At 45.5% G+C, this 27,995-nt stretch overlaps 1 protein-coding gene and 1 long non-coding RNA gene across 2 annotated transcripts in view; both read left to right on the top strand.

Annotated features, from left to right (window-relative positions):
- TMEM132D (transmembrane protein 132D) overlaps window positions 1–27,995 on the top strand; it is an 844,637-nt gene that overhangs the window by 112,446 nt on the left and 704,196 nt on the right. The gene's annotated exons all lie outside the window — the stretch shown is intronic.
- LOC116527325 lies at window positions 7–19,923 on the top strand. Its single transcript, XR_004258496.1, has 3 exons — window positions 7–36; window positions 13,018–13,023; window positions 19,063–19,923. It is a non-coding gene; the product is annotated as an uncharacterized LOC116527325 (long non-coding RNA).

The following is a 27,995-nucleotide window of genomic DNA, read 5'->3' as shown; positions in this document are numbered from 1 at the left end:
TCTGTATTTTAGTTAGAGACGGGGTTTCACCATGTTGTCCAGGATGGCCTTGATCTCCTGACCTTGTGATCCACCTGCCTCGGCCTCCTAAAGTGCTAGGATTACAGGCATGAGCCACGGCACCCGGCTCTCATATTTTCTTTAATAAGTTAACCCCCAAATTTTAGCTGGGCCCATGGATACCTAGCTGAAGATTACATTTCCTAGTCTCTGTTGGATCTCAGTGAAGCCACCCTGCAAACAAGCTCTTGCCAATGTGATGTTAGAAGCAATTCATGTGCTACTTAGGCCTTTCCTTTAAAAAGACTAAATATGTATTCCCTGGTTCTTTGCTTCCTACTGTCTGGGATGTAGATGTGATAGTGGGAACTAAAGCAGCCACTTTGGATCCAGAGGTAGTAGCCATATGCTGCGAGTTTCAGAACTGCCCTGCTAGGCCAGGATTCTCTACATGAGGGGGAAAAAAGAACAGTAAACTTGTGTCTTCTGTAAGATATTGTATTTTGGGATCACCTTATTATCATTTTAAATCGACAAATAATTATTGTATACATTTATCATTAACAGCATTTTGAAATATGTTACATCACTTGTTTATGGTGCCCCAGATACCATACTGAGAAACATGCCTCATACCTGACCGTCGTCAGAGTCTCCTCAGCCTGCTTTGCGGTTTCTGTCTGGTTTGGTGTTTAGAACTATTTCTATGAAACACAAGTCAGAAATCTTGCCACACAACCATAGATTAAGACAGATGAGTCACCTAAGCATTTATGCATAGAGCCAAGAAGAAGAAATGTGACTTCTGTATTGTTAGTATCTGTACAATCATTAAGAGACTTAAAACCCTGCTCTTAGGATTGTATAGATTAAAAAAATGTATTTTGCAACGAGGCTTTTGATGGCATAACTCCTTGTCATTCACTTTGCACCCCAAAAATATGCCTTTGCGCCCACAGAGCTCAAGCTGCTGTCCCCTCCCGGCAGGCTGTGGCCAGGCGACTCACCATCCCCTCATTTGTGGAATCAGGAGCTGGTTAGAAATTAATTTACGATGAATGTTCCTGACAACGGCTGTTACTGGAATACTGCTAAGTTCCGTGTTAATCAGCTCTCTCCCCAGAAACATGGTTATTCACGTCCCTTTGCTGTAGATCAAAGAGAGATCCCAGCCACTGTTTCAATTTTCTCTTCAATTTAATGATGCTGAAAGGTACCGGATGAAGAGCCCTGAGGTCCTGTTCAGTTATTTGTCTATGCAGCAGGTACAGGGGCTTGTGGCAGCCGAAATTCAGCAATTACAGCCATTTCTTGCATCATGACATCTGTGTCTGTGCCCCCCTTCCCACGGGTCATAAGCTCAAATGCCCTCAAAGCCAGGCAAGTAATGCACATTTTGGTGACACGGCCAGGGGGCAGCAGGGTCTCCACGGAGATGCATCCTGGCTTAAGAGTGACAGGCCCTCCTTAGCTCCCGAAAATGTTGCTATCCGGGAATGAGGGCTCGGGGTTCCTGGGCCTTCCTCTCTCCTAAAGACAGGTAGATATCCAGATTTCCATGCAAAAACCTCCCATTTTAAAAGGGAAATAATTGCCACAGAAGATTTAAAAACATTTTGTGCCCCTCTCCCCACCAAAAAAACTTCTACAAGCTAACCTAAAGCCGCGGGTGTCCTCCTTCAGACCTCTCCGCCCACTTGTCCGTGCCGGCGGAGGAGGGTTGACGCTGCCCACAGTGCCCGGCACACAGCGGGACAGGGTGATCAGACTATGTCTTTCAAGTGAGAATGGTGAGTGCTACCTCAAAGGCAGGAGAGTAGCCAGTCCTAGGGCTTGGGTGGGTTGAACAAGATGCATCTCAGCCCCTTTACGGGTGAGTGTGGAGCAGCTTCTTAGCTGGAGCTCAGGAGGCTGCTGGTAACTTCGGGGCGTGGAGTCGGCTCTTCTCACGCCTAGCTGTGAAACCTGGGCCAGCGTCATCTTCGGGGCTCCTGATTCCTCATGGGAAACGGGCCGACAGTGCTATCTGGGAGGATGGCCGTAAGGATTTCTGGAGCCGACGCACATAAAGGCATGTTCTTAATAATAGTGATATGGTTTACCTGCAGATTCTGGTCATGATTGCCCTCAGAGCTTAGTTCATTTATCTGTGTCTTCCTCAGTGGCACAGACCTTCAGGCCATCATGACCTTGAATGGGGAGGCGACCCCTTAGATCCTTTTCCCGTGAGAAACCATGAGTAATGAGACTTGTCAGAGCACGGGCTGTGTCTAAAAGTGGGTGGGGCCTGGCTGTGGAGGACCCTTCTGATGGTGTCTTCCAATACCTGTTCTTCAGAAAAAACCAAAAAACTCAAACAACAACAACAAAAACAGGGCTGGGTGTGGCGGCTCACGCCTGTAATCCCAACACTCCGGGAGGCTGAGGCAGGCAGGCGGCTTGATCCAGGAGTTTGAGACCAGCCCAGGCAACATGATGAGACCCCCATCTCTACAAAATATTAGCTGGGCATGGTGGTGCACCCCTATAGTTCCTGCTACTTGGGAGGCTGCGGTGGGAGGACCACTTGAACCCAGGAAGTGGAGGTTGCAGTGAGCAGAGATCACACCACTGATCGCCAGCCTGGGCCACAAAGCTAGACCCTTCTGAAACAAACAAACAAAATCACTGAGCAGATGGCCAGCTGGAATAAAAACTTCATTTCCTGATACTCCTTGTAGCTGGGTGTAGCCATGTGACTCTGCAGGTAAAAGCATCAAATGGGACTTTCCAGATGGGCCCTTCCAAAGCGAGGGCCTTTCTTCAGCCTTGTACCCTTCCTGCTGGGTGGATCTGGAATGTGATGTCTGGAGCTGCTGCAGCCTCCTTGCTGTAGGAGAATGCTAAGGACATTGATGGAAAAAGAGGCAAGGCTTCAGGCTCCCTCCCAGCCATGGAGGTACACTTCTAGTCCAGGAGTGCTTACCACTAGAGAGTATTTACATGAGACAGAAAGAAACTTTTGTCTCTTTGAAGCCACTGCACATATCCTTTGTCATTGTCCTTTTGTTCACAAATCGAGTCCGTTGCCACGCAGAGGTAAGCGGCCGTATAATGACGATGGAAACACCCAGATGTGGCTAACAGAGACACAGAAGAACACCTCCCTCCCAAGACAGAAAAACGAAACAGTATAGAAACATTGACACACCAGTGGTAGGCTTATAACAACCCCCTGCACTGCATCCTACCCAGGGAAGTCAAATGCAACCATGGCTGGCTCGGAGTTCAGGCTGCTGGCACTGTGTACGGTCACCAATTCCAAACACGTTTTTAGTGTAAAAGTCTCAGATTGTCTAAAATTATCCCAGTGCAACAGCAACTTGCAAACGATTTTCTGAAGCGTCTTCAGCTCAGGGCAACTGTGCCTGGTGGCGTAAGAAAGCTGCTGAGCTGACGCGTGCCCGATGGTGCCAGGCACTCCCGCGTCTTCTGGGAGTCACAGACAGCTGGAAATAACGGCTGCAGAGTCTCCAGATGGTTTTTTGTCGTGCATTGGCAGCTGCATTGAATGCAGATCAGTGCAGGTTAGCAAGCCTTTTACAGGGTTGAGCTGAAAGTATACCCTGAGTTATTGGAGCATCGGGTGTGATATGATCAGCGAGGTAAGAGAGTTGGGCTTTCACAGTAAAGTCACGAAAACTTTGAAATTCAAAGAGGGCAATTTCTGGTAATATTATTTTAAAGAACGGGAAATAAACAGTATTTGTGTTTATCTTTTTTTACTGATTCCTTCTTTTCATAGATTGATAAAAATTATATAAGGGTAATAGAGTGATTTCTTTTTTTTTTTCCTGAGATGGGGTCTCACCCTGTAGTCCAGGCTGGAGTGCAGTGGCACGGTCATGGCTCACTGCAGCCTGGATCTCCTGGGCGGGGCCTACACACCTAGCTAATTTTTTGTTTTTTTTTTGTAGAGATGTGGCCTTGCTATGTTGCCCAAGAAGGTCTTGAACTCCTGGGCTCAGGCGATCCTCCCACACCAGCTTCCCAAAGTGCTGGGATTCCAGGGGTGAGCCACCGCACCCAGCCTAGAGTGATTTCTGATCTGTCTCTTATAATTTGTTCTTGATTTAAATGAAATTTGATTTGTGTTTGAGATGTTTTTGTTTTATATTTGGGGTGCTCTTGGTAGTAATTGATAATGCTTGTATTTTGTAAAGGGGTGACAAGAAATTGGCATATGATGAGAAGAGTTTGATAAAGCCCACACAAGGTACCACATGTAGATGGTAAGTGGCTGTTTACAGTAAACCCGCGATCACATTTCCAGAGCTGGGTTTTCTTGTATGTGTCTGTTCCGATGTCTGCAGTAGTTACAGTAGCTTGCTGAAGTCTCTGCTGGATGCTAAGAGCCAGGATGAAGCAGGCCAGTGGCTGTCTGGTGCAAGAGGCAGCTGTTAACCAGGGCTGGGAAAGTAGGAACTTGCGGCCTGAATCTGCCTCGCAAGTGGAGTCTGTTCTTCCCACACAGAGAAATTTGGATTAGTTGCCAATTTAAAAATTCTAGGTGATATCACATAGAAAGAAATGGGGTGTCTGGCTTCTTGATAATGAGCAGCGCTGAGCGCCAGCTTTCCTCTGAGACGGGCAGGTGCGCTCATTCTCCACACCTCCTGGCCGCTCCTTTTCACGTGGGTGATATCGGACCGGGCCTGCACCTCCGCTCTAGGAGAAAGGGTTTCCTGCTCCTGCTTAAGTCAGTGTCATATGAAATAACAGTAACAAACATCACAAGTGGCACTTTGCCCTGGGGAAGGTTTACAATTTATAGACCCAGCTGCTAACAACCCTCAGCCATTCTCTAGGGATTTCTCAAGTGACTGAATCAAATATATATGGTGCCGGTATTTAACAACACCTTTGTTAAAAAAAAAGAACACATCTGAGCGCCTCTCTGTTGTTGGAAATGACACTATTCAAAGGTATGGATTTATTTTCCTACCCAAAGGTGTAGCTATTGATTAAAAACAGCTAAAGAAGGAACAGATTTTGTGATAATAGATGTCTTTTTTTCCTCCTTAAGAGGAAGGGATTTTTTTTTGAAGCCCATTATTTAAAAATGTAGCTACAGACCTGACATGTCGTTCCTGTTATTTCTTTGCTAGTTAAGAAGCCAGAACTTGCATAAATGATTAAGGAACACAGTCTTTCCTTTCTTAAGTGTTCAGTTTAAATATGTTTATCACCAAGTATGCTACTGCTTGAAAAAATGGATTGAGCAATTTTTCCAAAATACAAGCAGTGAAGTAGGGATGCCATTTCTTTGTGTTGTATAAAGCATGAGGGGTAAATATTTGGCTTTTTCTTTTTAACTAGTAGGCAACCGCTGGTCCCTGAGAAAGAGCCAGAAGAGATGCTTTGGGGAATTGGGGTGAGGGTGGGCGACAATATTTGACAAATAAAGCACAGCATCATTGGAAGGGGCTGGACTTTTGTTTTAACTTCCAAAAAGACTTCCCAAGCTGCACCTTCCATGTCATCTTTGCAGCAGTTGGCCTTAGAACCCGCACCCAGCAGAGGGATTACCTGTACGCCCAGGGACGGTGTTGATTCTCACCTTCTATTTCATGCTTTTGTGGGTTTACGTCCATGTGGTCACAGGGGAATTGGGATCATGGCTGAGGTTCCAGCATTTACACCCCAGGAATATCATCTTTACTCTGGTCTTCCTTCTCATGATTTACTTTTAGGCAACAAAAGGGATGACGATAGACCCCTTTTCCAGCCTTCCTGGAATTATTCTTTGAAGTCACCAGCGCAACACAAAATTCATTACAGCTCAATTTGAAGGCTCATTAGTTGCTGGATCTTGTTTTTTTTACCAAGCAAGACAGAGGAGAATTTTTTTTTCTTTTTATTATTGAAGCAGGATAGCCTAGGATATATTTCCAGGCAACAGATTCAGTGCCCCCAGGTGCTGATCTGTGGGGACAGTGTAGGCAGAGTGGCCTGGGAGGCGGGAATAAAGCCAGAATACTTTTAACAGATCGAAACTGGATGCCTTTATGTGGGTTTATGCTTTTCCCTTCCTTGATTTTCTCAGGCATTTTCCTGTTTTTATTTATCATCTGGCATCACTTCTACAGACACTGGTTGCTTCTATCCCTTTGTTAATTGGCCTCAGTTTCTGTCACAGAAATGCTAACAGATGCAGAAATGTGACAGTCTCCAACAGGGATGCTCACTAGTGAACAGGGGCAATTTGTACTTTCCTCTGGCAGCTCGAGAGGGTCTATGCACGGTGCGGGTGGCTCTCCTATGCCTGGTTCTGGCGGAGCAGCAAACTCCCTCCGGCAGGAGATGGCAAGGCCACTGTTTGTCATCTGCAGCTGGGGTGGCGCTCCGCCCCAATGTTTGATATTTCATGGTGTTCTTATTGGTATCCAAAGCCTTACTTGCAGAAAATCAGGAGTGAGATGGATAGGAAAGAGAAGGAATACCTTGAATAAATACAGGGTAAAAATCAGAATTAGTAGCAACACTTGTAATGATTAAACAGCTAAAGAATATGTCTTTTCCTTTTAGATTATTACACTTTTATGTGGATTAAAGCTAGGCATTTATTGAGATTGTTTTGTTTGGTTTTTAAAGAAAAACCTGAAGAAAGGAAGCTATACTCCAAATAAATATCTCTAACAATAATGGGTAACATTTACCCCGTGCTTTCTGAAGGCCTGACATAGTTCTCTGCCCCTAATTTGTCCGCACCTGCTGAATCCTCACGCTTCTGTGAGGTTGGTGCTGTCATCATCTCTATTATGAAGCTGGGGAAACTGAGGCACAGGTCTGTTACTCAGCGTGTCCAAAGTCATGCTGCCGAAAGCGGTAGACTGGTTAGCATCCCGACAGGCTGACTGTGGGGCTGAGCCAGGGACAGTTTCGGTGCAGTGTGGCATCTGCATTTTGGCCTCATCCGTCAACACCTCGGCTCACGTCTGTGCATTCCGCGTCGCATCGTAGACCTGACCATTGTGTACGGACCTTTTTGCTGTTGCACATGTTACACTGTATCAGAGAGTTGGTCTTAGTTTCAGGTCTATCACAGTTACTGTGTAACTGCAGCCATCGTGTATTGGGAGTATCTGCCCAGGTTACAGCTCCTTCACTGTTACTGCTGATCTCTGGTATCCACTGCCCCGTCCCACGACCCGAGTGATGCCACGGCCCCCACCTGCTTGAGGAAGATGGGCCTTACCTTCAGGTTGCCCCCGATCTAGGCAGCAGCCATGGAAATTCCCTCCTGGCAAACACAGGGTTGAAACCGAGACAGAGGTTTGGTCACTGATGATGAGGCTGGACCCGGGGCAGGTCATCTTGAGATCTGAAGGGTGGGCCCATGGCGTAGAGGGAGAAGAGGACATGAAGAGAAGAGTGAATCCAAGTCCTCAGAGAGGCAGAGAAGAAAGACAGAAAGTGGATCCCAAGGCTCACATGCCGTGTGTTTCCATGTGGCCGTGAATGAACTGCCCCTTCTGTGGGGCCTGGGCCACATCCCCGATCAGGCAGCACTCCCCTTCGTGTCCTGCAATTCTCAGAACTGAAAACAGGAGCAATTTTACACTGATGCGTGTGACTGCTTTAAGATCCTTCTGCCTTTTCGTTCACTATGGTTTCCCCAACCACTCTCTTAGAATAAAGTAGCAGGCATGGATTCCGTGTATCCTGTGTTCCTGGTACCATCCGCCAGGTTTACATGCATCGTCTCATTTAACGACCAGAGCTATATATCTCAGTATGCCCGTTTAATGGATGAGAAAATGGAGGGATTAAGAAATTTGCCCAAGTTTTCTTTTCTTTTTTGTTGAGATGGAGTCTTGCTCTGTCACCCAGGCTGGAGTGCAGTGGCATGATCTCAGCTCACTGCCACCTCCGCCCCCTGGGTTCAAGCAATTCTCCTGCCTCAGCCTCCCAAGTAGCTGGGATTATAGGCATGTGCCACCACACTCAGCTAATTTTTGTACTTTTATTTTATTTATTTATTTATTTATTTTGAGACGGAGTTTCGCTCTTGTTACCCAGGCTGGTGTGCAATAATGTGATCTCGGCTCATCGCAACTTCCGCCTCCTGGGTTCAAGCAATTCTCCTGCCTCAGCATCCCGAGTAGGTGGGACCACAGGCGTGCGCCACCATGCCCAGCTGATTTTTGTATTTTTAGTAGAGATGAGGTTTCACCATGTTGACCAGGATGGCCTTGATCTCTTGACCTTGTGATCTGCCTGCCTCGGCCTCCCAAAGTGTTGGGATTACAGACGTGAGCCACAGCAGATTTTTGTACTTTTAGTAGAGACAGGGCTTTGCTTGGCCAGGCTGGCCTCAAACTCCTGACCTCAGGTGATCCACCTGCCTCAGCCTCCCGAAGTACTGGGATTACAGGTGTGAGCCACTGCGCCCAGCTGCCCAAGTCTTCATGGCAAGTAAGTGGCGGAGCTGGGATTCAAATAAATAGCAGTCAGTGAAGCACCACGCTCTGTCAGCCAGCGCAAGCTGATTTGTGTTACTTCCAACCGAGAATGTCCTGGTGAATATGAAATATTCTATCCAGTGACGTGCTGTGATTGTTTAAACATTCATAGACATGTAGGGTGCGCCTGTTCTGTGCTGAGCATCTTTAGCGGTGGAAAAAGACCCCCCAATATGTACCAGACATGCAAGACTCTCTGTTTTTGAGAGAAGTCAAGGTTGTCTCTCCCTCTCAGCTTTTGCACTAGTTTTTCCTTTGTCTGGAACATTCTGCTGCTCCCATAACTTCACTCAACCAACCAACTCCCAGGACCAGCCCTCACCTCCAAAGTCTCCGCTTGCGTGAAGGCTGTGCTGATTCCGCTGAAGTCACTGCCACCACCCTTCCCTGCTGCTCATCTGTCGTCTCGTGCTGTTGTCTTCATGACACTTGGCAGCCTCCACCGGTAAGTTGTGGGCTGTCTACCTGTCTGTGTTCTATCTCCCTCCACGGCAACGTGTGGAGGCTGCCTGGCATACCGGAGGCTCACGACGTCGAATGTGTAGTTAAGTGAATGACTGTATACCTTTTTTAATTTAGCCAATTATTTCATCAGGATGAATCCCCTAGGAATGGAATGGCTCTGCCTAAAGGGCATTTGTATCCTAGATACTTGGGTACCCAGGAGTGGCTGTGCCCAGAAAATCAGCCTGAGTTTCCCCCTTGTTTGCTCTAACAAACCCCTGACTTTTCCCCTCATGAGTTTCTGCTCCGCACGGATGAAAAGAGTCCTGTTTTCTCTTGCTTCCTTTTCTCAGTGGTACAGCAATGAATCTTACCCACTCTGTCAGCATCTGTGTCTTCTTCATTCCTCAAAGATGCTAAAAAAGATAAACGATCCAGAAGGAAGTCTGAGCTAGGAGTTGCCTAAATGCACAGCCGCTTCCGACCTCACAGGTCCCTAGGACCTGGGCTCAATGAGCTTTGAAAATGTAAGCAAAGCGGTTACACAGTCCTGGGCCTCTGCAGCTTCAAGGCTCTCTTGTGAGGCTCTGATATGTCCTTTGACTTTCTGTTCCGCTTTTAGAAACATCTAGATGCCATTATCGGGGGAATGAAAAGAGTGGGAACAGACAGTAACTCACGGGTTTGCTGACATGTATGCCACAGGAGAGCTGTGTTTTCAGGGGACCTTTGCAGACTGTGCCAATGGATCTGTGACTCATGGGAAATGGAATGCTAATGTTATGTTGATATGAAGCCCTTTCCAGTCGTCGTGGGCTGGATTTCGGTAGTTAAAATGGACATACACATTTACTTTCTTTAAAATGTGCAACTTGTCCCCCGCTTATGATACTGAACTCTTCTTCCAAGTTAAATGACTTAAATTTCTTGCTATATATGAAGTCCACATCATTAAATTAAAAAGATACAGTTTGTCTTCTTACAAAAGTTGTACTTTCTTATTGTAAAGCCCTCAAATTATACCTATTGAATTTTTGATGCATATCTTAATAAATTTAAATTGTATGCGTATGAAAGTACTCAAAGAAACATTTTGTTGCAGCTATGCTTTGGAATGATGTGCACCTGTTAAAAAATAAGACAGGTCAATTGTTTTTTTTGAGTAACAGCCCCAACCCCGTACGTGGGTGCCCTTAGTCCCCGCAGTGATGAGGGATTGAGAAAAGGAAATAGAGACATAAGAGCAGAATTTACAGCATGGGTCCAGGGGGCCATCGCAAGCGTGGGAACCCAGTCAGCCCCAAGCTCTGGGCTTTTATTATGTGCATAATCTCATGGATCTTATGGGCGTGGAAGGGGAGAGTGAAGGGGTAGGTAAGACAGCTGGGCGGAGAGCACCGGAGATCCTTCTAAGGCGTGCTAAACTAGTGCCCTGAGCATTTAACAGCACTTGAGATCCTTCTAAGGCCTGCTAAACTAGCACTGAGTTTATGACCAGTTGTTATCAGGATGCAGCTGCATCAGAAGTATAGTGGATGAGGAGCTACCAGGTCTGACCACTCCCAGTGCATCCAGGGGCTTTATCTCCCAAGCATTGAGGGCATAGAGCAATTAAAGTCACTCCATATTCCGAGAGCCTTGGCAGAGCCTGAGGCGTTCTGTGATCTCTGCCCTGCAAGGCTTTTCTCCTCCTTCCAGCTCCCAGCTGCAAAGACCCTCCCAGATCTTGTGAGCAGAGGTCACCTCCCTTCTCAGAGATCTTTGCATCAGCACTCTTTATGAGACTCTCATGCAGTCTCCATGTTGAGAAGGCATTTGTGGGACCACAGCAGTATTCCCTGCGCTGCAGCCACCCCCGTGTCACTGCGCACTCAGATGGTCTTTACCTTAGGCCTCCTGTTGCCGCTTGATTTCTAATTAAGTGCAGCAATAATATAGTTTAGTTTGGTGTATAAACTTCAGTGTACCCTGAGCCCAGCAAGCTTATAATTATTGAGCTAGAATTAACATAGGTCTCCCCCGGCCATCTGGATCCACGGTTTATCACACAAAAACAGTTTTACAATGCATTGTATTTATAAAAAGCGATCCCACTTGTGAATGACACAGGGCATCCCTCTGTGGAAGTTCTGCCCTAGGGTTGCCCTTGGTGGAAATGTAGCACTCTGTTATCTTGGGGGGAGATATCACTGCTGTCTTTTGTTTATATAACCTAGGTTATTTAAGCTTTACGTGCCTCAGTTTCTTTATCTGTATTATAAGCATAATAGTACTGACGTCATAGAGTTCTTGTGCAAATTGATGAGCTAATATTTGTAAACTCCTAGAGGTTCTGTTAGACGTTCACACATGTATACGTGTGTGAATATGATTGACAGGTTTACCTGAATGCTAATCATCAGAGAATCCCACCCTGTGTTCAACACAGAAGTGTAAACTTCCGCTTGTTAAATGGAATTACCCAGTAAAAATGCCATCGGGTGCCGAGTGCATTGGGCACCTGGGGTTACAGGAGCATTTGATACTCTTGTTGCTCTTGAGAGTCTAGATTCTTGGTGTTAAGAGGTGACTTCAGCAAACATGAACTCTCAGAATTACTCCAAAGCACACACATGGCCCCAGTTTGCAGACAGGCCACGGGCAATGGCAAAGTGAAGAGCTACATCCATTGGAGTAGCAATTAAGGCCCATTGCAGTTTTGTCATGCTAATGATGGTAGCGGTTGCTTCCCTGGCAATTACTAAGCACCCAGCGCAGGTTAATCAGCATGGTATGTTATCTCCTGCCATCATCACAGAAGCCCACCGAAGCAGGGAGTGTTATTATCCACATTTTACCGATGAGGAAACTGAGGCACAGAATCATTAACCCCTTCCGAACTGCACCGCTGGTAGGCAGCAGAGCCAGGAGTGGAACCACTGTCCTGTCCTGCGTCTCAGGAATGACACGTGCAGAGGCGAGAAGTACCCCATCCTCCGGGGGAGCTCAAGCACCAGGGAGAGCGCCATAACGTTAATCAGTGTAAGGGTTATTGCCGAGTTTAAAATGAGGAACCTGAGGCTGGTGTGGGAAAATTAAATTCCAATTTATTCAGCTGCCGGGCGAGGTTCTACCGGGAAAGAGGGCGGTGGCAGAGAAGCCGCGGCGGGTTCCCGAGACTCCGGGTTTTTATGGCGAGCAAGGAGGAGCAGAGTGTTCTGATTGGCTATGGAGAACAGGATGTGGGTGGGGCAAGCTACGATTGGTTGCAAATTGTGGTGGGCTTTTGGGGCAAGCTGCTATTGGGCAAGTTTTGGCGGGGCTTTCTTTAAATTTTGGCGGGCTAGGTGCCGAGTGCAAAACTGGGTGTTGAGTGCACAGGGGTGTGTTCTGGGGGCTGGGAGGGCTGCGTGGCTGTGCTGAGTGCCCATGTAGTCAGGGGCTGAGCTCAGGGGTGGGTGTGTCCGGTGAGGCCCCCGGCCTTACACTCAGCATGGGTAATGTACGCACATTCTGCAGACGTGAGCACTGCGGGGACGGGGCCCGAGTACAGGCTGCCCCCTCTGCTCTGCTCTTGGAACCCTGGAAGGAACACACGGCGGGAGGCAGGAAGGGGTCATGACCTCAGGGACCTCCCGTCACCTGTGCCTTTCCGATCGCAGTGACATCCGAGTATTCAAACACAGGACAGCTGCAGACAGCCCTTGGCTTACGATGGTTTGACTCAGGATGTGTCTGCTGTACATGGTGAAGAAGCAATAGTACATATTCAGTAGACACCATACTTCCCGCAGCCACGCAACCATTCTGGTTTTCACTTTCAGTATGGTATCCAATACATTTCATGAGATAGTCAAGACTTTATTGTAAAGCAGGCTTTATGTTGGATGATTTTGCTCACCTGTAGGAAAATGTAAGTGTTCTGAGCACACGTAAGGCAAGCTGGCTGAGCTGTGATGTCCGTAGGCTGGGTGTATTAAGTGCATTTCTGACATCTGATATTTTCCCCAATCACGGGTTTAACAGGAGGTAACCCTACTGTAAGTCCAGGAGCATCTGCACTTCCCTGATGCTCAGTGATATGTTCCAGTGCCATGTTACATGAACTGAGAGAATGTCTGTTTCCAATGTGGTACATAAATATGGCTGATAAAGAAAGCACCTTCCCAACTCTCTCAAAAGAATCCTGGTCGGGCATGGTGGCTCACACCTGTAGTTCCAGCATTTTGGGAGACTGGGGCGGGTGGATCATGAGGTCAGGGGTTCGAAATCAGCCTGGCCAACATGATGAAACCTTATCTCTACTAAAAATACTAAAATTAGCTGGGCATGGTAATGTGCACCTGTAATCCCAGCTACTCGGGAGGCTGAGGCAGGAGAATCTCTTGATCCCAGGAGGTGGAGGTTGCAGTGAGCCAAGATTATGCCACTAACTCCAGCCTGGGCAGCAAAGCAAGACTCTATCTCAAAAAACAAACAAAAAGAATCCCATGGGATTCAAACAGAAGAACTGGATTCAAACAAAAAGATTCCCATGGGCCCCATGCGGTGGCTCACACCTATAATTCTAGCACTTTGGGAGGTAGGAGGATTGCTTGAACGCAGGAGGTCAAGACCAGCTTCAGCAACAAATCAAGACCCCATCTCTACAAAAACTAAAAATAAAAGGAGATTAGTCAAGTTCAGTGGCACTAGCCTGTAGTCCCAGCGTTGGTCACACCACTGCAGTAGGTAACCCCACTGTAAGTCAAGTAGATGAACTGAGGGAATAGCCTCAGCAACACAGCAAGACCCTGTCCCTGGGGAAAAAAACCCCAGTCTAAGTATTATAAAATGTGCAATCCTAACTCATAAGCAGATCCTTAGTTTTCTGTTTCCCTGATAACTATGTGAGCCCTTCACAACTTTGAGTATTTTACTCCTGGATAAGCACCCCTTAATAGATTTAAAAAGTCCTTGCCAGTTAAGAACTCTTTCAAATACATGTGAGCAGCACTCCTTTTTAATAGCCTTCCTAGGACTGGTTAACATACAAGATAATTCTTCCTCGAGACTCTCTTCCCCAGAGAGTCAGGGGGCTTTTATACCTCCCCTCAACAAGGCTGCTTTGCAGGGCAGTATTATGTACTCAGGTATGCAAGAAAGCCTGACATTCTGGTATGTTAGGGACTGTTATGGTTTGGCTGTGTCCCCACCCAAGTCTCATCTTGAATTGTAGCTTCCATAATCCCCCCATGTCATGGGAGACACCCTGTAGAGATCATTGAATCATGGGGGCGGTCCCCCCATACCATTCTCATGGTAGTGAATAAGTCTTCTGAGGTCTGATGTTTTTTTAAGGGGTTTCCCCTTTTGCTTGGCCCTCATTCTCTCTTGCCTGCTGCCATGTAAGACATGACTTTTGCCTTCCGATATAATTGTGAAGCCTCCCCAGCCGTGCGGAACTGTGAGTCTATTAAACCTCTTTTCCTTGATAAATTACCCGGTCTTGGGTATGTCTTTTTTAGCAGTGTGAGAACAGACTAATACAGGGACCTAAGGGAGGGGCACCAGCTTCAGGCTAAGGAGGACATCCCTTCTCTCGCTACAGTGAAGCTCTTATAAAATGAAGAAATCTTCTCTTTTTTTTTTGAAAGGTTTTCAAAAAAATTATTTTCATAAATTAACACACATAACAAAATCTCCTCTTTAAACTGTGAGTCTGTAAGCATTTTCTCCACCATGACCACAGCTGAACGGGCTGTTTTACATGCACCATGCTTACTGCACTTGATGTAGGCTCGAGGAGCTATTCAAGGATCATTGGAAACAAATGTGATTTTCTCTTTAGCTGGTACCTTTAGAACTGAACTGCCAACATCAGGGGCAATCCCACCGTATCCTAAAAGTTTGTTGAAAATCCATGATAGATCTATATTACCTGATGTATGTAAGAATGCTTTTGGCTAAAAATAGCAGAAAGCCCAATTTATTTGTGGCTTTAGTAAACAACAGTGCATTTTTCTAACTTAACAAGAAGTATAGGGGGAGGCTGTTGCCAGCATCAGCGGAGCTGCTGACAGGGCTGTCGGGCTCCCAAGCTCTGCCTCTGTTTGGGCTTCACCATCTTTCATGTTGATTTCCTTCTTATCCTGTCACTGTGAGGTCTTGAAGCGATGATGGATGATGAAGCCCTGATCCAGGCAGAAGAAAGAGGAAGAGCTGATTCTGTTTTGAATTCTTTTGTACATATATCTAGAAGTAGAATTACTAAATTGTATATTAATTCTATTTTAATTTTTTAAAAAAAATTTAATATATATATATTTTTATTGTACTTTAGGTTCTGGGGTACATGTACTTATCATGCAGGAGTGTTGCATAAGTACACACATGGCAATGTGGTTTGCTGCCTCCATCCCCCTGTCACTTACATCTGGCATTTCTCCCCATGTTATCCCTCTCTGACTTCCCCACCCCTCCACTGTCCCTCCCTTGTACCCTGAACAGACCCCAGTGTGTAATGCTCCGCTCCCTGTGTCCATGTGTTCTCATTGTTCAACACCCGCCTATGAGTAAGAACATGTGGTGTTTATTTTCTGTTCTTGTGTCAGCTTGCTGAGAATGATGGTTTCCAGATTCATCCATGTCCCTACAAAGGACACAAACATCATTTTTTATGGTTGCATAATATTTCATGGTGTATATGTCACATTTTCCTTGTCCAGTCTATCATATATAATTTACTTTTAATTTTTTAAGAGACCATCCTTAAAAAATTAAAAACCACGTTCTCCTCACCACAATGAGATAACTGCCACCTTCTACCCATTACGATGGCCACTGTCAAAAAAAAGAGAGGTTGTGATGACAGCAAAAACCTTGCATAAAGCTGATAGGAATGTAAGATGGCACAGCTGCTATGGAAACAATACGGCATTTCCTTAAAAAATTAAAAGTAGAATTAATATGTGATCAAGCAATTCTACTTCTAGCTGTATATACAAAAGAGTTGAAAACAGAATCTCAAGGAGAATTTGTGCACCTTTATTTTATAGCAGTATTACTCAGTGATATGGTTTGTCTGTGTTCCCAGTCTCATCTTGAATTGTAGCTCCCACAATGCCCACATGTCATGGGAGGGACCCGGTGGGAGGTGATTGAATCATGGGGATGGGTCTTTCCCATGCTGTTCTCGTGATAAAGAGTGAGTCTTGTGAGATCTGATGGTTTTATAAAGGGAAGGTTTTCTGCACATGTTCTCTTCACTTGCCTGCTGCCATGTGAGATGTGCTTTTGCTCCTCCTTGCCTTTTGCCATGATTATGAGGCCTCCCAGCCATGTGGGACTGTGAGTCTATTAAACCACTTTCCTTATGAATTAACAGGTCTTGGGTAGGTCTTTATCAGCAGCATGAAAACAGACTAACGTACTCACAATAGCCAAGAAGTGGGAGCAACTTAGGTATCCATTGAGGGACGAATGGGTAAAGTGTGGCATATCCACATGGTGGAATATTCAGCCTTAAAAACAAAAACTCTGACACATGCTACAACACAGATGATCCTGGAGGGCATTATTCTATGTGAGAAAAGCCATTCATAGCAAGACAAATGCTATAAGGTCTCAGGAATTTGAGGCTCCTGGAGAGATCATATGCATGGAGATGGAAGTAGAGTGATGATTGCAGGGGCTGGGGGGCACAGGGAACAGGATTCGCTGTTTGCTGCGGACAGAGTTTCAGTTTGTGAAGATGAAAAGAGTTCTAGGGGAGGGTGGTGATAATGGTGCACAACAACATGAATGTATGGTAGGAAAAGCTGTGAGTCACCTCTACCCATCCTAGTTCTTAACTGGGATCTTCAGCTGGGTCTAGGAACCAAATTAACACATGACAGATGAACTGGAGAAAAGCATGCATGTTTTATTAATTTAACATGTACATGTACATGGGGACCCTCACAAGAGAGTGAAGACCCAAAGAAATAGCCAAAGCAGAAAGCTTTTATGCTTTTCAGAAAAAGAACAATACATTTTATGGGACAGTTGATACAGGGCAGGTTCTTGGCTTCGGGAAGGGAATTCAAGGTGATAGAAGAAAACAGCCTTATTGAGGTGGCAGCAGGGTAACAGCTCTGTGACTGCTTCTGTAGAGCAGGGCTGCCTCACAGGCAGTGCATGGAGAGTGGCAGCCCAGGGCGGCTCTGCAGTCATAAGTATACCCACTTTCAGTGATATGCTAATGAGGGGGCGAGCTAGTCACTATTAGCTGGAATATGGGTGGTAACTTCCAGGGTGTTGCCATGGCAACAGTAAACCGTCATGGCTCTGGTGAGCATGCCTTATAGAGCTGGGCTTCCTACACCTCTTTCAGGTTTCATCCAGTCTTTAATCTGGTCTGGAGTGCTGCCTGCTTCCTGCCTCACAACAGCAACACAGAGCTGTCTGGGCTAGGGATAGTGACTTTCAGGAAAGTCACAAGGAGGTGCATAGAGGGGGCATAAAAGCTCATAAAGGATAAGGGTTATTCAGTAAGTTTATTTAGACAGACCCATTGTAGCCCTAATTCTCAGCCACTGGAGACAAGGGTCATTTCCCTGTGTTAATACAGGGAAGATAGCTTTCTCTCAGGAATTTTTGTGGCTTGCAATAGGTAAGAAAGGGCAACTCAGATAGCCCTTTCTGTATCTTCTGCTTCTTAAGTGCTTTCAGCTCAAAAGTATTTGGGTCAAGAAGCATATTTTGGGTGTGATAGATTCTGATATCCTTCATTACTTAACACTGTTAGATTATACACCAAGAAATGGGGAAGATGGTATATTTCATGGTATGTGTTTTATCACCATCCAAAATTTCAAAGAACACAGGAATGAAGAGTCACACACACAGAATTCTCCTGAAAAGGCTTTACCATTTCATTGTGGGAAGGGAATGGATTCTAGACAGTATAAGTTAGGGCCAATAACCTCTATGTAGTAGTAGCTGAAAACAAGTAAGGCTTAATTTTGGCTCATGCTTCATGTCCACTATGGGTCAGCAGGGAGCTTCTGCTCCTGGCAGTCAGTAGGGGTTTAGCAAGCAGCCACCCCATTTCAACCTTCCTGGACAATGTGTAGGAAGGAATAGAAGAAGGCAGCATTGTGCAGGAGTGTTTAATCTTCTACCCAGAATCATACAAGGAACTTCTGCCTCCACCTCACTGACCAGAACAAGTCCAGGGATTTCACCCACCTACAAGGAAATCAGGAAGTGTGGTTCCACCACGTAAGAAAGAACAGAGAGCAGACACTGGTGAGTAGAAGAGCCTACTGCAGAGCCCTTCCCACCATATTCCACCTTGCAGCTCATCAGCCATGTTAAAAGGTGATCTTCAAAGAAGGGCAAAATCATGACTCTCCTGTGGATATCAAAATTAACATGGTTTAAAATTTATTTAACTCATGAGGACACCAAGAAGATATTAACCAGAACAAAAGAGAATTCAAAGAACAGGTACAAGTATAAATGAGTGATGTTGAAACACATGTAAAAAGAGAGCACACACAGATATCCACAAAAGGAGATGGAAGGAAGGAATTTGGTTTAACCTCTTGTGGACAGAACAGAATTTGAATTTCTATGAACAAATTATTTGCATTGCTATCAATTACTTACAACTTTCAGAGTTGTAGAATTGCTTCCACAGAATCAAATAACTGAAGGATGCCTCTCGATCTAGACAATCCACACTTTTCCACTGAAGTACAAGTATTTTCCTACAGCCAGAACCAGGTCAAGCGCCCACTTTTAGATCAATCACAGGCCAAGAGGAATGCAATCCCCATGATTGGATTAGAGCAATGCTTTGACTCTAGGGCTCCCGTAGGGCTAGCTGCTGCCTGACAAAGACTGTATTTCCTCACTGCTTGAACAAAGAGGGTGGTTTTCTTCAGGAAATAAGCGGGGTGTTTTCTTTTCCTTATTAAGACAGGGTCTTGCCCTGTCCCTCAGCCTGGAGTGCAATGGTGTGACCACGGCTCACTGCAGCCTCAACCTCCCAGGCTTAGCGATCCCCCTACCTCAACCTCCTGAGTAGCTGGGACTATAGGCATACATCACAACACCAGCTAATTTTTAAATTTTTTTTATAGCGTTGGAGGGTCACTTTGTTTTCCAGGCTGGTCTTGAACTCCTGGGCTCAAGAAAACCTCCTCCCTCGACTTCCTAAAGTTCTGAGAATACAGGTGTAAGCCACTGTGCCCAGGCAGGTTTGGTGGCAATGAATAGAATTTTCTATATTATCATATAAACACACACACACACACAAACACACATACAAATGCACATATGCACGCACACACACACATAATAGCATTTTTTTTCCAGAAGGAATGTGATATCGATTTCTCAGAAACTGATTGTTGCTAAAATATCTGTAACCTTTTTATGTCCAATAAAAAGATTACCAGAAAGAAAAGCCTGTAATTTTTGAAGCTCTCTTAAAATTATTTTCCCGTTGTGCTGAAGTAATTTTGCCTTCAACCTTTCTTAACCCTACTATATAATCTTGTCGTTTGAGTGTTGGGTCCAGAGAGGCATCTATAGTTTCATGTTTTCCTTCTTCCTTTCCTATGCTGAAGGGGTATCAATACAAATTGTAATTATATATCTCACACACTTCTTACGAGGCAAGAGAAAGAAAAATCGACATGATAGCACTATTACAGCTTTGCGTTTCCAAAACAGGAATGTTGGTACCAGACGGTGAGCTCGCCGCCTGATGACGGCATTGTGAAGGTGCATGCTTCTGAGAGAAGAAAAGACTTTATTGAAAGGTTAACTGGCAAGGAGGTATGAGGCGATTCTCAAAGCTGGGGAACGGGGCAGGTTTTATAGGCAGAGGGTAGCCATGAGGAAGCTAGAAATGTGCAGCAAGGCATGAGCTGATTAAGTTATGTAAAGAGGCAGTGTGAGCTCTTGGTTCTGCAGTTCCTACTGCAACAAAACAGGGCACCCCTCAATCCTTTTTTTTTTTTGGAAACGGAATCTTGCTCCGTGGCCCAGGCTGGAGTGCAGTGGTGCGATCTCAGCCCACTGCAACCTCTGGCTCCCAGGTTCAAGCGATTCTCCTGCTTCGGCCTCCTGGGTAGCGCCCCTCAATTCTTCATTGGTCCCTGTTCCTGTATCTGAGCACTTATGCTCCACCCGTGGTTGACTTGTTCATTCACAGCAGCTCTGGGGTCACGAATGGGGCACACCTGGTTCATCAGGGCATGCTCCATTGCAGGACCTGCAGCCGTGGGGTCTGTGGTGACTGGAAAGCAGCTCATCATTCAACCCCATTGGACTGAGTCTGTGGTTACAATGTCATCGGGAAAACTTTTCTGGGCAGTCAAACGTCTGCAAACCCAGAAACGGTAGCAAAAAATACTAACAGAACATGCTTTAAAAGAAGGTGTCATCAACTCACAAAATCTCAGGGGCCAGCAACCTGTAGAGTGAACAAGCTAGTATGTGGACAGGTAGCGGTTCTAGCTCGATGTCAGTTAATTACTGGCATTCCAAGTGCCAAACCTAAAGCTGCTGGTGTTTTACTATTTCAGAAAAAAAAAAAAAAGGCAGAAATCTAAATCCTCACTGGAAATTTCTCAAGTTTTAAAAGTTGAATTCTTGGTTGGGCATGGTGGCTCACGCCTATAACCCCAGCATTTTGGAAGGATGAGGCAGAAGGATAGTTTGAGACCAGGAGTTTGAGACCAGCCTGGAAAACATGAGGAAACCCCATTTCTGCAAGAAATACAAATAGTAGCCAAGTCTACTGGCATGCATCTGTAGTCCCAGCTACTTCAGAGACTGGGGTGGGAGGATCAGCTAAGCCCAGAAGGTCGAGGCTGCAATGAGCTGAGATTGCATCCCGGCACTCCAGCCTGAACCACAGAGTGAGACCCTATCTCAGGGAAAAACAGCAGCCACAACAAACTAAAGAAGGCCAGCTTACAATCTCTGGTTTAATAACTAGGAGGCATATGTCTCCTTTCACATGCAAGTATTAGAAAACGTGTGTCGGAGCTGGGAGTCAGTGGGCTGCTGATTCCATCTGCATAGAATGTTTCCTTTTGTACATTTCAAGCAATGTGTAGGAAGAACAACTGCCGGGTTCAATAGCTGCTTTCCACCCACCCCAGCACGTTTGCACGGGTGGCACAAAACACATTAGATAGCTTTTTCAGCTCCTCCATGCAGAGAACTGTTATAGTGATAACAGTTCCTTTCAATTCATCTCCCCAAACAGGGATAAACTCACTGATTTGCACAATATATGTCTAAAGGCTCCAGAAACAGACTGCCTGGCTCCAGTGAATTGGGCCAGGTTCCATGTCAGGAGAAGTTACGCGTGACAGAAAGCCCCAGGGTTTGCAGCTTTGATGACACATCTTCAGCCATTGGTACTGTCTGTTTCTCCTCCATGCTTGTGAAGGCAGAATGCTAATGCTGCACTTAAAATGAGTCTACCTGCCTGAGACTTCAGGAGGGTGAAAAGAAGACAGAGCGAAACCCCTATGCAGAGCAGGGACTTGAAACCTCGTGAGAACCACGGTCTTCACACGGATGGGCTGGCCGCTATGCTACTGTCTTTTTCTGGGATTTAAAAAAACAAATCTTTTTGGAGAAGTACTAGTTGATTTTTCTTTTTATTCAATCTGCCCATCTTAACCAAGCAGAGATTGAAAGCCCATGCTCCCAATGGGACTAGGAAATTAGTTTTGAAGCACTTCAGTCAATCACATATCCATCTCTGGCCTCAGCTCGGATGGTTTGTTTGCAAATAACAGAATAGACAGCTCAAGTCGGTTTAGACAGTAGAAAAAAATGGACACACATAATTGACACATTTAGAGCTATTTTGGCATCAGGAACAGACTGATCCAGGGATTTAGGCATGCAATTGGAACCCCGGTTTCCCTTCTCTAATTGTCCTGGTCCTCTTCCTCCTGCCTCATCTTTATCCACAGGCTGGAGTTTCTCATGATGGAAAACTTGCCATACTGATTCCAGCCTCAGGTGTCGTGAGCACTTCAATCCAGTATTTCAATATAACATCCTGACGTTCACTCTCCTGGGACCCGTTTGGCCGTGTGCTTACTTGTGTGCCAATCACTGCGGGTCACAATAAAACTGTTTGGTGACTTGGCCGAGATCTTGCAAGCTCAATTCTGGAGTAGGGATGTGGAGGTAGCTTCCTAGGAACTTGCTGTGGCTTCAAACAGAAGTTGGAAGTTAAAAGGGGACAGGGGCTTGTTGGAGGGCTTATTGGGAGTTATCTTAGCCCAAGTTCCCTAAAAAAGCAGAGCCTGTGGGAATATTTACATGTTATACTTTATTGTGGAAGGGAGGGAGGGCATGGCCAACCCTGGAGAATGGAGAGAGAGAGCAGAAAAGTGACAGGGAACAGGGGAGTGAGTGGGAAACAGCGTCCGGGTAGCTGCCTGGCCTTTGCAAGGAAGCACAGCAGTGGCTTGTTCACGTGGCTGTGTCTAAAAGGCCCTCAGAGGCCTGGGAGGATGAGAATGGCTCATTTGGCCGACTCCTTCCTGACTCCGGAGTATCACTAGTCAAAAGCTCTGCGGGCGGTGACTTCTCTGCAGTTCCAGGCAGTTAGTGGCCTTCTGGGCAGCCAGATGGGGGTCAGATCCATGGTGGTGCTGCACCTGCAGCCTGAAACGGTGCAGGAACCGTGCCAGCCATCTTTCATCACGGAGGTCCCGCCCCCGAGTCCATCCTGGGGCCCAAGATGGGGGCTGGAGATGGTGACCGAGACACTGAACGAACAGCCGGGGCTTACGGATCCGAGTGACTCTGAGGATGAGGAGAATGACACTTGAACGAAGTCCTTTATGGGAGGCAACCAAGACAGTGTTCACCACATTTCCGACGTCTCCAGTTCCTCTGGCATCCGACGTCTGCTCCTGAATGAAAACCCCGCCTTTTTTCCCGCTAACATTAAATCAGGATGTGTACGACTGATAAAGAAACAGTTCTGTCCTTTGCAGGGACATTGGTGAAGCTAGAAGCCAGCATTCTCAGCAAACTAACACAGGAACAGAAAACCAAACACTACATGTTCTCACTCATAAGTGGAAGTTGAAAAATGAGAACACATGGACACAGGGAGGGGACCATCACACGCCAGGGCCTGTTGGGGGGTGGGGGGTGAGGGGAGAGAGAGCATTAGGACAAATACCTAATGCATGTGGGACTAAGAGCCTTGATGACAGGTTGTTAGATGCAGCAAACCTATGTAACAAATTTGCACATTCTGGATACGTATCCCAGAACTTAAAACACACACACACAGACACACCCAGAAATTATGGTTGGATCCTCCACCCCACGTGGACTGAGTTACTCACTGAATGCACGTAGGGCACTTACCTCCTGATGGACTGAAGGAGCGTAGACGCACGACCGTGCAGGGATGAGTGTTTCCTAAATGCCTCCACCTTGCGCTGTGCTGTACCAGATGCTGTTCAATATGCTTAGGTAAATGGGCCCCTGCCAGGGGGCATTTGTTTCATGACTCAGATTCCTACATGTAGAGCATGTGTATTCCTCGTCATCACGTCATCGCCGCCACGTGCGCGATTGCTGTGTCTCCTAGCGCTGCAATGGTCCAGAGGAATTTAATGCCAAAAGTTTACCCCAGAGTGGATTTCGCCGGGTTTGACTTTATGAGGGTTTATGATTGGTATAATTTATTTTGAAATTAAATATGACTTGTTTATGAAGGCTGTATGTAGCATAATAGACTGATTATGATATAGAAAAAAATGAACAAGAAAATAAAATTCTCTTCGTAGTTTAACACTCAGAAATACCGTTGTTAACGTCTTGCCGAACACCCTTTCTCCATGCATAGTTATGGCTTTTTATCAATCTGGGACCATACATACTTATTTACTTGCTATTTTGTATGTAATTTCAACATAATTATTAGCAAAAATAGGCTAGACTGTGTTGTGGTAACACAACCCTAATATTAGTAATTTCATACAGCAAATATTTACTTCTTAATCATGCAAGGTCTTCCGCATGTAAACTTTCTGGGTGAAGCTGTCTCAAGAATTCCAGCCTGGGTGACAGAATGAGACTTTGTTTCAAAAAAACCAAAAGAATTCCTCCAAGCCCTGGCCCACCTATCTGAGACCTGTGGCTCCCAGACTGAGAGTGAAAAGGGAAGTGTGAGCGGAGCCGCAGGGGATGGTGCTGAGGGCCAGGTTTGCAGGGAGCCACGCCATTTCCATCTGCTGCACTGAGACTGACGTCACATTACGTCATTCGAGTTTCGGGGGATACTGAGAAAGGTAGACTTCCTGTGTGTTCAGAATCAGGACGTGGGCTGGGCATGGTGGCTCACACCTGTAATCTCAACTGTGTGAGGCCAAGGCAGAAGGATTTCATGAGCCCAGGAGTTCAAGGCCAGCCTGGAAAACAGCCAGACGCCATCTCTACAGTAAAATAAAAATCTTAGCCAGGTGTGATGGCACACACCTGTCGTCCCAGCTACTCGGGAGACTGAGGCAGAGGATTGCTTGAACCCAGGAATTAGAGGCTGCAGTGAGCTATGATTGCACCACTGTACTCCCGTGTGGGCAACAGAGCAAGACCTTGTCTCAAAAAAAAAAAAAAAAAAAAAAGCAAGTAAAAAGGCATCCATGGCCCGCAGCACCTCCAAATCTTTAAATGTCTTGAGAATCTGATTTTCATGGCTTATCTTGTGTTCTCCCACGGCTTGAGAAAACCTGTGGTTTCATAGTTACGAAAATGTCTTTGCTTCTAGTGTTTAACTGTTGTTAATAATATGTCAGTAACCGCAGTGGTAAACATCGACATTTGTCTATCTCTGATTTTTCCTTTAGGATCGATTTAGGATAGATTCCTAGATGCAGAATGGGTACAAATAATTGCTAAAATATATTGAAATACAGAGTATGTCTGGCACTGTGATTCTTACCTACTGTCTCATGTAATGAGCCAGGCATTGGAATTAACTCTCTTTTACAGATAAGCAAACTGAAGCTTGAGCAGTAAACGAAACTGCCTGCCTTCCCATGGTGGCTAAGAGCTAGCATCTGCATTCCAATGTGTCAAGAGAAAGGCTTCCTTCCATTCTCACCTACTACATCAAAGGGCCTTTGGAGCTTAGAGCCAATTTCTCTCTCATAAAGGTTTTCCTAATTTATGCTTTTATCCACATCATGTAAAAATGACTGAAGGCCAGACCACAACACATTTTTTTCTTACTTTTGTCCAAATTAATAATCACAATATAGTAACATTGCTCAGTGGCTAACAAATTGAACACAGCCAGGTGTGGTGGCTCACGCCTGTAATCCCAGCACTTTGGGAGGCTGAGGTGGGAGGATCACCCGAGGTCAGAAGTTCAAGACCAGCCTGGCCAACAGGGTGAAACCCCATCTCTACTAAAAATACAAAAATTAGCTGGGCATGGTGATGCACACCTGTAATCCTAGTTGCTGTGAAGATTGAGGCAAGAGAGTCACTTGAATCTGGGAGGCAGAAGTTGCAGTGAGCCGAGATTCTGTCATTGCACTGCAGTCTGGGGAACAAGCATGAAACTCCCTCTCAAAAAAAAAAAAAAAAAAAAAGAAAGAACGAATGAAATAAACACTCACTGCAAAGCTGAGAGTTACTTAGGATTTATTGCCTTTTAATTGATTCAGTTTGTACCTCCATAAAATTAGCAGATCACCTCAACAGATATGAGGCTAGGACATTACACAGTATTGCTCTGAGGTTCTGAAAAATGTCCTCTAAAAACAATAGCTATGAACAGAATTTTCCAAGGCACTGAAATTTTAGCACTTCTAATTCTGGAGCCCTTTAGAAAATATTTAGGTTGGAAGCATTTTAAACAAGTACAAAAGCTGCCAAATTTCATGTCTGTTATTAGAGGAATTGGCACTACCTATAATATGTGTTAGATACGTTCATTCACTTCCTTATACAACGAATGTGTACCAGGAGGCTATATGACCAGGCACTGCGGAATACTCTTGGGAATAGAGGGGTGAGTAAAACAGGTGTGACTTCTCATGGATTGTTTATTCTGGTGTTGAAAACAACAGACAGCATGCTGCAAGTTTTTGCATTAATAATTTTGATTTTATTAAGAAGGAGTTGGAAGAGCTGCAGGAGTTTACAGCATGGAATCTGCTGTAATCTGGATAAGAGAGCATTTCCCTGAGTGACTTCCTCTTAAGCGGAATCATAAAGAATAAGCAGGAATTATGCAAATTGAAGAGGAAGAAGGAACTTTATGCCGGGCAGAGGGAATAACATAAGCAGAGGTTTCAAGGTAGGAAGAAGAGTGATGTCACTTAAGAAATAAGTAAATAAAAATGGACAAAGCCCATATGGTGGACGCGGAGAGGGTAGATCTGAGAGGCAGGTCACCAAGGCTCTGGGTGGACACATTTTGGATTTTTTTCCTAGGCTATGGGATCCTGTTGAAGGCTTTCTAGCCAAGTGAAGACATGGTTATATTTGCATTAAACACACAAAACGTCACTCTGGCTGCATCGAGTCGTTTTAAGGAAGGACCTCAGGAAACCTTTCAGGAGGTAGCTGGTGTAGGGTGGCAGCTCTGGAGGAAGTGATGAGGATTTGTCCAGACTTCCACCCTTTACTAAGAAAATACTGGAGAAGAGGTAGGTGGGAGTGGAAAGATCACGGGGCTGGCTTTGGGCTCGTGAAGTTTGGGAAGCTAGCAAGGCGCCCAAATGGAGCTGGTGTGTGGGCAGTGAAATGTAAGGGTCCAGAGCTTGGTGGCAGGATTTTGGCTGAGGATAGGATTTTTTGAGTAATTGGCATATAGGTGGTATTTGAGACCACAAATACGTAGTCAGAAAAAACAAATTGGCAACCTTTAAGCAGTAACCCCTCTGCAAATGCATGACATTAAGGGAAAAAAATCTCATAATGGATTATTCTTTAATAGAAGAATTCCGTCATCCCTGAGGCATGAGTAATTTCTGAAATAATGGCAGGGTCTGCAAGCTGGTAAATTGGAGCAGCATTTAAAGCTCTTTTTTGATGTGAAAACTTTAAGACGCCCTTTATAGTTATAAAAGATGAATCAAATAGCACAACTGGAGAGCGTTGTTCTCATTTTTCCTATGACCCCAGCTTCCGCTTGTATTCCTTTTCATAAGTATGGCTGAAGGTGGTGTTCCCTTTCTGTTTGTTTTTAACCCCCCAGTATCTGCCACGACAGGACCCAGCATCTATTAAGAAATCGCCCGCCATTGGCTGGAAAGGTGGATTGGAAGGCCAAGAGGAAGAGGAGGGGAGAGAGACCTGGGGAGGGAGAGGGACTCTGGCATCCACCAGGGTGGGGAACGTGAGGGCGTCCCCTTGCACACCCCCAAGACGAACACGGGTTGCAGGCAGTGGAATGCTGGAACCTCATGGACAATGGGGCCGCGTAGCCAGGCAGCTGGTAAACAACTAAGTTTTAATTATCCTGGCACTGAATAGGAGTCTTCCTTAGAGCATTTGTTCTCTTTTCTTTTTAAAATTTTAATTTTAATTGTGGTAAAATATACGTCATACATAACTGACCACCTTAACCAATTCTAAGTGTACAGTTCAGTGGCATTCCCGTGTTCACAGATGTCATGCAGCCGTCACCCCTGTCCATCTCCAGAACTCTTGCACCCCCAAACTGCAGCCCTGCACCCCTTAAACACAAACTCCCTAATTACCGCTTCCCCAGCCCTTGGCAGCCGCCATGCTACCTTCTGCCTGCATAAATTTGATTCCTCTAAGGATCTCTTAAAAGTGGAATCATACAATATTTGTCCTTCGTGACTGGCTTGTTTCACTTAGCCTAATGTCCCCAAGGGTCATCCTTGTTACAGTGAGTGTCAGAATTTCCTTCCTTTTTAAAGTTAAATAATATTCCGTGGTATGGATATGCCTGATTTGGAGTTTTTCTCTCCTTTATTATGCTAAGGACACTTGAGAGCTACCCACTTAATAAATTCTTAAGTGTACAATATAGTATTGTGATGTGTAGGATATAGTATC

This window comes from Sapajus apella, unplaced genomic scaffold (assembly GCF_009761245.1).
Source record: "Sapajus apella isolate SASKATOON/1434 unplaced genomic scaffold, GSC_monkey_1.0 scaffold2, whole genome shotgun sequence".
NCBI classification, from domain to species: Eukaryota; Metazoa; Chordata; class Mammalia; order Primates; family Cebidae; genus Sapajus; species Sapajus apella.
Note: the sequence above shows the minus strand (reverse complement) of the source record. Positions and strands in the feature narration are given on the sequence as shown.